We start from the raw sequence: 9,134 nt of genomic DNA, 5'->3' as shown, positions 1-9,134 counted from the left end.
CCCTGGGTCTGTGAGCACTCGGGGGAAGGGTTTGGGAACTGTCCCTGGGTCTGTGAGCACTCGGGGGGAAGGGTTTGGGATCTGTCCCTGGGTCTGTGAGCACTCGGGGGAAGGGTTTGGGATCTGTCCCTGGGTCTGTGAGCACTCAGGGGAAGGGTTTGGGATCTGTCCCTGGGTCTGTGAGCACTCAGGGGAAGGGTTTGGGATCTGTCTCTGGGTTTGTGAGCACGCAGGGGAAGGGTTTGGGATCTGTCCCTGGGTCTGTGAGCACTCTGGGGAAGGGTTTGGGATCTGTCCCTGGGTCTGTGAGCACTCAGGGGAAGGGTTTGGGATCTGTCCCTGGGTCTGTGAGCATTCGGGGAAGGGTTTGGGATCTGTCCCTGGGTCTGAGCACTCGGGGGGAAGGGTTTGGGATCTGTCCCTGGGTCTGTGAGCACTCGGGGGAAGGGTTTGGGATCTGTCCCTGGGTCTGTGAGCACTCAGGGGAAGGGTTTGGGATCTGTCCCTGGGTCTGTGAGCACTCGGGGGAAGGGTTTGGGATCTGTCCCCGGGTCTTTGAGCACTCGGGGGAAGGGTTTGGGATCTGTCCCTGGGTCTGTGAGCACTCGGGGGAAGGGTTTGGGATCTGTCCCTGGGTCTGTGAGCACTCGGGGGAAGGGTTTGGGATCTGTCCCTGGGTCTGTGAGCACTCGGGGGAAGGATTTGGGATCTGTCCCTGGGTCTGTGAGCACTCGGGGGAAGGGTTTGGGATCTGTCCCTGGGTCTGTGAGCACTCTGGGGAAGGGTTTGGGATCTGTCCCTGGGTCTGTGAGCACTCAGGGGAAGGGTTTGGGATCTGTCCCTGGGTCTGTGAGCAGTCAGGGAAAGGGTTTGGCATCTGTCCCTGGGTCTGTGAGCACTCGGGGAAGGGTTTGGGATCTGTCCCTGGGTCTGTGAGCACTCGGGGGGAAGGGTTTGGGATCTGTCCCTGGGTCTGTGAGCACTCGGGGGAAGGGTTTGGGATCTGTCCCTGGGTCTGTGAGCACTCAGGGGAAGGGTTTGGGATCTGTCCCTGGGTCTGTGAGCACTCAGGGGAAGGGTTTGGGATCTGTCCCTGGGTCTGTGAGTACTCAGGGGAAGTGTTTGGGATCTGTCTCTGGGTTTGTGAGCACGCAGGGGAAGGGTTTGGGATCTGTCCCTGGGTCTGGGAGCACTCTGGGGAAGGGTTTGGGATCTGTCCCTGGGTCTGTGAGCACTCAGGGGAAGGGTTTGGGATCTTTCCCTGGGTCTGTGAGCACTCGGGGAAGGTTTTGGGATCTGTCCCTGGGTCTGAGCACTCGGGGGGAAGGGTTTGGGATCTGTCCCTGGGTCTGTGAGCACTCAGGGGAAGGGTTTGGGATCTGTCCCTGGGTCTGTGAGCACTCAGGGGAAGGGTTTGGGTCTGTCCCTGGGTCTGTGAGCACTCGGGGGATGGGTTTGGGATCTGTCCCTGGGTCTGTGAGCACTCAGGGGAAGGGTTTGGGATCTGTCCCTGGGTCTGTGAGCACTCGGGGGGAAGGGTTTGGGATCTGTGCCTGGGTCTGTGAGCACTCAGTGGAAGGGTTTGGGACCTGTCCTTGGGTCTGTGAGCACTCAGGGGAAGGGTTTGGGATCTGTCCCTGGGTCTGTGAGCACTCGGGGGAAGGGTTTGGGATCTGTCCCTGGGTCTGTGAGCACTCGGGTAATGGGTTTGGGATCTGTCCCTGGGTCTGTGAGCACTCAGGGGAAGGGTTTGGGATCTGTCCCTGGGTCTGTGAGCACTCGGGGGAAGAGTTTGGGATCTGTCCCTGGGTCTGTGAGCACTCGGGGGAAGGGTTTGGGATCTGTCCCTGGGTCTGTGAGCACTCGGGGGAAGGGTTTGGGATCTGTCCCTGGGACTGTGAGCACTCAGGGGAAGGGTTTGGGATCTGTCCTTGGGTCTGTGAGCACTCAGGGGAAGGGTTTGGGATCTGTCCCTGGGTCTGTGAGCACTCGGGGGAAGGGCTTGGAATCTGTCCCTGGGTCTGTGAGCACTCAGGGGAAGGGTTTGGGATCTGTCCCTGCGTCTGTGAGCACTCGGGGGAAGGGTTTGGGATCTGTCCCTGGGTCTGTGAGCACTCAGGGGAAGGGTTTGGGATCTGCCCCTGGGTCTGTGAGCACTCAGGGGAAGGGTTTGGGATCTGTCCCTGGGTCTGTGAGCACTCAGGGGAAGGGTTTAGGATCTGTCCCTGTGTCTGTGAGCACTCAGGTGAAGGGTTTGGGATCTGTCCCTGGGTCTGTGAGCACTCGGGGGAAGGGTTTGGGATCTGTCCCTGGGTCTGTGAGCACTCGGGGGAAGGGTTTGGGATCTGTCCCTGGGTCTGTGAGCACTCGGGGGAAGGGTTTGGGATCTGTCCCTGGGTCTGTGAGCACTCGGGGGAAGGGTTTGGGATCTGTCCCTGGGTCTGTGAGCACTCGGGGGATGGGTTTGGGATCTGTCCCTGGGTCTGTGAGCACTCAGGGGAAGGGTTTGGGATCTGTCCCTGGGTCTGTGAGCACTCGGGGGGAAGGGTTTGGGATCTGTCCCTGGGTCTGTGAGCACTCAGGGGAAGGGTTTGGGACCTGTCCTTGGGTCTGTGAGCACTCAGGGGAAGGGTTTGGGATCTGTCCCTGGGTCTGTGAGCACTCGGGGGAAGGGTTTGGGATCTGTCCCTGGGTCTGTGAGCACTCGGGTAATGGGTTTGGGATCTGTCCCTGGGTCTGTGAGCACTCAGGGGAAGGGTTTGGGATCTGTCCCTGGGTCTGTGAGCACTCAGGGGAAGGGTTTGGGATCTGTCCCTGGGTCTGTGTGCACTCGGGGGAAGGGTTTGGGATCTGTCCCTGGGTCTGTGAGCACTCGGGGGAAGGGTTTGGGATCTGTCCCTGGGTCTGTGAGCACTCGGGGGAAGGGTTTGGGATCTGTCCCTGGGTCTGTGAGCACTCTGGGGAAGGGTTTGGGATCTGTCCATGGGTCTGTGAGCACTCGGGGGAAGGGTTTGGGATCTGTCCCTGGGTCTGTGAGCTCTCGGGGGAAGGGTTTGGGATCTGTCCATGGGTCTGTGAGCACTCAGGGGAAGGGTTTGGGATCTGTCCCTGGGTCTGTGAGCACTCGGGGGAAGGGTTTGGGATCTGTCCCTGGGTCTGTGAGCACTCAGGGGAAGGGTTTGGGATCTGTCCCTGGGTCTGTGAGCACTCGGGGGAAGTGTTTGGGATCTGTCCCTGGGTCTGTGAGCACTCGGGGGAAGGGTTTGGGATCTGTCCCTGGGTCTGTGAGCACTCAGGGGAAGGGTTTGGGATCTGTCCCTGGGTCTGTGAGCACTCGGGGGATGGGTTTGGGATCTGTCCCTGGGTCTGTGAGCACTCAGGGGAAGGGTTTGGGATCTCTCCCTGGGTCTGTGTGCACTCAGGGGAAGGGTTTGGGATCTGTCCCTGGGTCTGTGAGCACTCGGGGGAAGGGTTTGGGATCTGTCCCTGGGTCTGTGAGCACTATGGGGAAGGGTTTGGGATCTGTCCCTGGGTCTGTGAGCACTCAGGGGAAGGGTTTGGGATCTGTCCCTGGGTCTGTGAGCACTCAGGGGAAGGGTTTGGGATCTGTCCTTGGGTCTGTGAGCACTCAGGGGAAGGGTTTGGGATCTGTCCCTGGGTCTGTGAGCACTCGGGGGAAGGGTTTGGGATCTGTCCCTGGGTCTGTGAGCACTCGGGGGATGGGTTTGGGATCTGTCCCTGGGTCTGTGAGCACTCAGGGGAAGGGTTTGGGATCTGTCCCTGGGTCTGTGAGCACTCAGGGGAAGGGTTTGGGATCTGTCCCTGGGTCTGTGAGCACTCGGGGGAAGGGTTTGGGATCTGTCCCTGGGTCTGTGAGCACTCGGGGGAAGGGTTTGGGATCTGTCCCTGGGTCTGTGAGCACTCAGGGGAAGGGTTTGGGATCTGTCCCTGGGTCTGTGAGCACTCCGGGGAAGGGTTTGGGATCTGTCCCTGGGTCTGTGAGCACTCAGGGGAAGGGTTTGGGATCTGTCCCTGGGTCTGTGAGCACTCGGGGGATGGGTTTGGGATCTGTCCCTGGGTCTGTGAGCACTCAGGGGAAGGGTTTGGGATCTGTCCCTGGGTCTGTGAGCACTCGGGGGAAGGGTTTGGGATCTGTCCCTGGGTCTGTGAGCACTCAGGGGAAGGGTTTGGCATCTGTCCCTGGGTCTGTGAGCACTCGGGGAAGGGTTTGGGATCTGTCCCTGGGTCTGTGAGCACTCGGGGGGAAGGGTTTGGGATCTGTCCCTGGGTCTGTGAGCACTCGGGGGAAGGGTTTGGGATCTGTCCCTGGGTCTGTGAGCACTCAGGGGAAGGGTTTGGGATCTGTCCCTGGGTCTGTGAGCACTCAGGGGAAGGGTTTGGGATCTGTCCCTGGGTCTGTGAGTACTCAGGGGAAGTGTTTGGGATCTGTCTCTGGGTTTGTGAGCACGCAGTGGAAGGGTTTGGGATCTGTCCCTGGGTCTGTGAGCACTCAGGGGAAGGGTTTGGGATCTTTCCCTGGGTCTGTGAGCACTCGGGGAAGGGTTTGGGATCTGTCCCTGGGTCTGAGCACTCGGGGGGAAGGGTTTGGGATCTGTCCCTGGGTCTGTGAGCACTCAGGGGAAGGGTTTGGGATCTGTCCCTGGGTCTGTGAGCACTCAGGGGAAGGGTTTGGGTCTGTCCCTGGGTCTGTGAGCACTCGGGGGATGGGTTTGGGATCTGTCCCTGGGTCTGTGAGCACTCAGGGGAAGGGTTTGGGATCTGTCCCTGGGTCTGTGAGCACTCGGGGGGAAGGGTTTGGGATCTGTCCCTGGGTCTGTGAGCACTCAGTGGAAGGGTTTGGGACCTGTCCTTGGGTCTGTGAGCACTCAGGGGAAGGGTTTGGGATCTGTCCCTGGGTCTGTGAGCACTCGGGGGAAGGGTTTGGGATCTGTCCCTGGGTCTGTGAGCACTCGGGTAATGGGTTTGGGATCTGTCCCTGGGTCTGTGAGCACTCAGGGGAACGGTTTGGGATCTGTCCCTGGGTCTGTGAGCACTCGGGGGAAGAGTTTGGGATCTGTCCCTGGGTCTGTGAGCACTCGGGGGAAGGGTTTGGGATCTGTCCCTGGGTCTGTGAGCACTCGGGGGAAGGGTTTGGGATCTGTCCCTGGGACTGTGAGCACTCAGGGGAAGGGTTTGGGATCTGTCCTTGGGTCTGTGAGCACTCAGGGGAAGGGTTTGGGATCTGTCCCTGGGTCTGTGAGCACTCGGGGGAAGGGCTTGGAATCTGTCCCTGGGTCTGTGAGCACTCAGGGGAAGGGTTTGGGATCTGTCCCTGGGTCTGTGAGCACTCGGGGGGAAGGGTTTGGGATCTGTCCCTGGGTCTGTGAGCACTCAGGGGAAGGGTTTGGGACCTGTCCTTGGGTCTGTGAGCACTCAGGGGAAGGGTTTGGGATCTGTCCCTGGGTCTGTGAGCACTCAGGGGAAGGGTTTGGGATCTCTCCCTGGGTCTGTGTGCACTCAGGGGAAGGGTTTGGGATCTGTCCCTGGGTCAGTGAGCACTCGGGGGAAGGGTTTGGGATCTGTCCCTGGGTCTGTGAGCACTATGGGGAAGGGTTTGGGATCTGTCCCTGGGTCTGTGAGCACTCAGGGGAAGGGTTTGGGATCTGTCCCTGGGTCTGTGAGCACTCAGGGGAAGGGTTTGGGATCTGTCCTTGGGTCTGTGAGCACTCAGGGGAAGGGTTTGGGATCTGTCCCTGGGTCTGTGAGCACTCGGGGGAAGGGTTTGGGATCTGTCCCTGGGTCTGTGAGCACTCGGGGGATGGGTTTGGGATCTGTCCCTGGGTCTGTGAGCACTCAGGGGAAGGGTTTGGGATCTGTCCCTGGGTCTGTGAGCACTCAGGGGAAGGGTTTGGGATCTGTCCCTGGGTCTGTGAGCACTCGGGGGAAGGGTTTGGGATCTGTCCCTGGGTCTGTGAGCACTCGGGGGAAGGGTTTGGGATCTGTCCCTGGGTCTGTGAGCACTCAGGGGAAGGGTTTGGGATCTGTCCCTGGGTCTGTGAGCACTCAGGGGAAGGGTTTGGGATCTGTCCCTGGGTCTGTGAGCACTCAGGGGAAGGGTTTGGGATCTGTCCCTGGGTCTGTGAGCACTCGGGGGATGGGTTTGGGATCTGTCCCTGGGTCTGTGAGCACTCAGGGGAAGGGTTTGGGATCTGTCCCTGGGTCTGTGAGCACTCGGGGGAAGGGTTTGGGATCTGTCCCTGGGTCTGTGAGCACTCAGGGGAAGGGTTTGGCATCTGTCCCTGGGTCTGTGAGCACTCGGGGAAGGGTTTGGGATCTGTCCCTGGGTCTGTGAGCACTCGGGGGGAAGGGTTTGGGATCTGTCCCTGGGTCTGTGAGCACTCGGGGGAAGGGTTTGGGATCTGTCCCTGGGTCTGTGAGCACTCAGGGGAAGGGTTTGGGATCTGTCCCTGGGTCTGTGAGCACTCAGGGGAAGGGTTTGGGATCTGTCCCTGGGTCTGTGAGTACTCAGGGGAAGTGTTTGGGATCTGTCTCTGGGTTTGTGAGCACGCAGGGGAAGGGTTTGGGATCTGTCCCTGGGTCTGTGAGCACTCAGGGGAAGGGTTTGGGATCTTTCCCTGGGTCTGTGAGCACTCGGGGAAGGGTTTGGGATCTGTCCCTGGGTCTGAGCACTCGGGGGGAAGGGTTTGGGATCTGTCCCTGGGTCTGTGAGCACTCAGGGGAAGGGTTTGGGATCTGTCCCTGGGTCTGTGAGCACTCAGGGGAAGGGTTTGGGTCTGTCCCTGGGTCTGTGAGCACTCGGGGGATGGGTTTGGGATCTGTCCCTGGGTCTGTGAGCACTCAGGGGAAGGGTTTGGGATCTGTCCCTGGGTCTGTGAGCACTCGGGGGGAAGGGTTTGGGATCTGTCCCTGGGTCTGTGAGCACTCAGTGGAAGGGTTTGGGACCTGTCCTTGGGTCTGTGAGCACTCAGGGGAAGGGTTTGGGATCTGTCCCTGGGTCTGTGAGCACTCGGGGGAAGGGTTTGGGATCTGTCCCTGGGTCTGTGAGCACTCGGGTAATGGGTTTGGGATCTGTCCCTGGGTCTGTGAGCACTCAGGGGAAGGGTTTGGGATCTGTCCCTGGGTCTGTGAGCACTCGGGGGAAGAGTTTGGGATCTGTCCCTGGGTCTGTGAGCACTCGGGGGAAGGGTTTGGGATCTGTCCCTGGGTCTGTGAGCACTCGGGGGAAGGGTTTGGGATCTGTCCCTGGGACTGTGAGCACTCAGGGGAAGGGTTTGGGATCTGTCCTTGGGTCTGTGAGCACTCAGGGGAAGGGTTTGGGATCTGTCCCTGGGTCTGTGAGCACTCGGGGGAAGGGCTTGGAATCTGTCCCTGGGTCTGTGAGCACTCAGGGGAAGGGTTTGGGATCTGTCCCTGGGTCTGTGAGCACTCGGGGGGAAGGGTTTGGGATCTGTCCCTGGGTCTGTGAGCACTCAGGGGAAGGGTTTGGGACCTGTCCTTGGGTCTGTGAGCACTCAGGGGAAGGGTTTGGGATCTGTCCCTGGGTCTGTGAGCACTCGGGGGAAGGGTTTGGGATCTGTCCCTGGGTCTGTGAGCACTCGGGTAATGGGTTTGGGATCTGTCCCTGGGTCTGTGAGCACTCAGGGGAAGGGTTTGGTATCTGTCCCTGGGTCTGTGAGCACTCAGGGGAAGGGTTTGGGATCTGTCCCTGGGTCTGTGTGCACTCGGGGGAAGGGTTTGGGATCTGTCCCTGGGTCTGTGAGCACTCGGGGGAAGGGTTTGGGATCTGTCCCTGGGTCTGTGAGCACTCGGGGGAAGGGTTTGGGATCTGTCCCTGGGTCTGTGAGCACTCTGGGGAAGGGTTTGGGATCTGTCCATGGGTCTGTGAGCACTCGGGGGAAGGGTTTGGGATCTGTCCCTGGGTCTGTGAGCTCTCGGGGGAAGGGTTTGGGATCTGTCCATGGGTCTGTGAGCACTCAGGGGAAGGGTTTGGGATCTGTCCCTGGGTCTGTGAGCACTCGGGGGAAGGGTTTGGGATCTGTCCCTGGGTCTGTGAGCACTCAGGGGAAGGGTTTGGGATCTGTCCCTGGGTCTGTGAGCACTCAGGGGAAGGGTTTGGGATCTCTCCCTGGGTCTGTGTGCACTCAGGGGAAGGGTTTGGGATCTGTCCCTGGGTCTGTGAGCACTCGGGGGAAGGGTTTGGGATCTGTCCCTGGGTCTGTGAGCACTCTGGGGAAGGGTTTGGGATCTGTCCCTGGGTCTGTGAGCACTCAGGGGAAGGGTTTGGGATCTGTCCCTGGGTCTGTTAGCACTCAGGGGAAGGGTTTGGGATCTGTCCTTGGGTCTGTGAGCACTCGGGGGAAGGGTTTGGGATCTGTCCCTGGGTCTGTGAGCACTCGGGGGAAGGGTTTGGGATCTGTCCCTGGGTCTGTGAGCACTCGGGGGATGGGTTTGGGATCTGTCCCTGGGTCTGTGAGCACTCAGGGGAAGGGTTTGGGATCTGTCCCTGGGTCTGTGAGCACTCAGGGGAAGGGTTTGGGATCTGTCCCTGGGTCTGTGAGCACTCGGGGGAAGGGTTTGGGATCTGTCCCTGGGTCTGTGAGCACTCGGGGGAAGGGTTTGGGATCTGTCCCTGGGTCTGTGAGCACTCAGGGGAAGGGTTTGGGATCTGTCCCTGGGTCTGTGAGCACTCAGGGGAAGGGTTTGGGATCTGTCCCTGGGTCTGTGAGCACTCAGGGGAAGGGTTTGGGATCTGTCCCTGGGTCTGTGAGCACTCGGGGGATGGGTTTGGGATCTGTCCCTGGGTCTGTGAGCACTCAGGGGAAGGGTTTGGGATCTGTCCCTGGGTCTGTGAGCACTCGGGGGAAGGGTTTGGGATCTGTCCCTGGGTCTGTGAGCACTCAGGGGAAGGGTTTGGCATCTGTCCCTGGGTCTGTGAGCACTCGGGGAAGGGTTTGGGATCTGTCCCTGGGTCTGTGAGCACTCGGGGGGAAGGGTTTGGGATCTGTCCCTGGGTCTGTGAGCACTCGGGGGAAGGGTTTCGGATCTGTCCCTGGGTCTGTGAGCACTCAGGGGAAGGGTTTGGGATCTGTCCCTGGGTCTGTGAGCACTCAGGG

The sequence above is a fragment of the Somniosus microcephalus genome, unplaced genomic scaffold (genome assembly GCF_052327205.1).
Source record: "Somniosus microcephalus isolate GS21.2 unplaced genomic scaffold, FLI_Smic_1.0 scaffold251, whole genome shotgun sequence".
In the NCBI taxonomy this organism is placed as follows: Eukaryota; Metazoa; Chordata; class Chondrichthyes; order Squaliformes; family Somniosidae; genus Somniosus; species Somniosus microcephalus.
The sequence above is the reverse complement of the archived record's forward strand: the minus strand, read 5'-3'. Positions refer to the sequence as shown.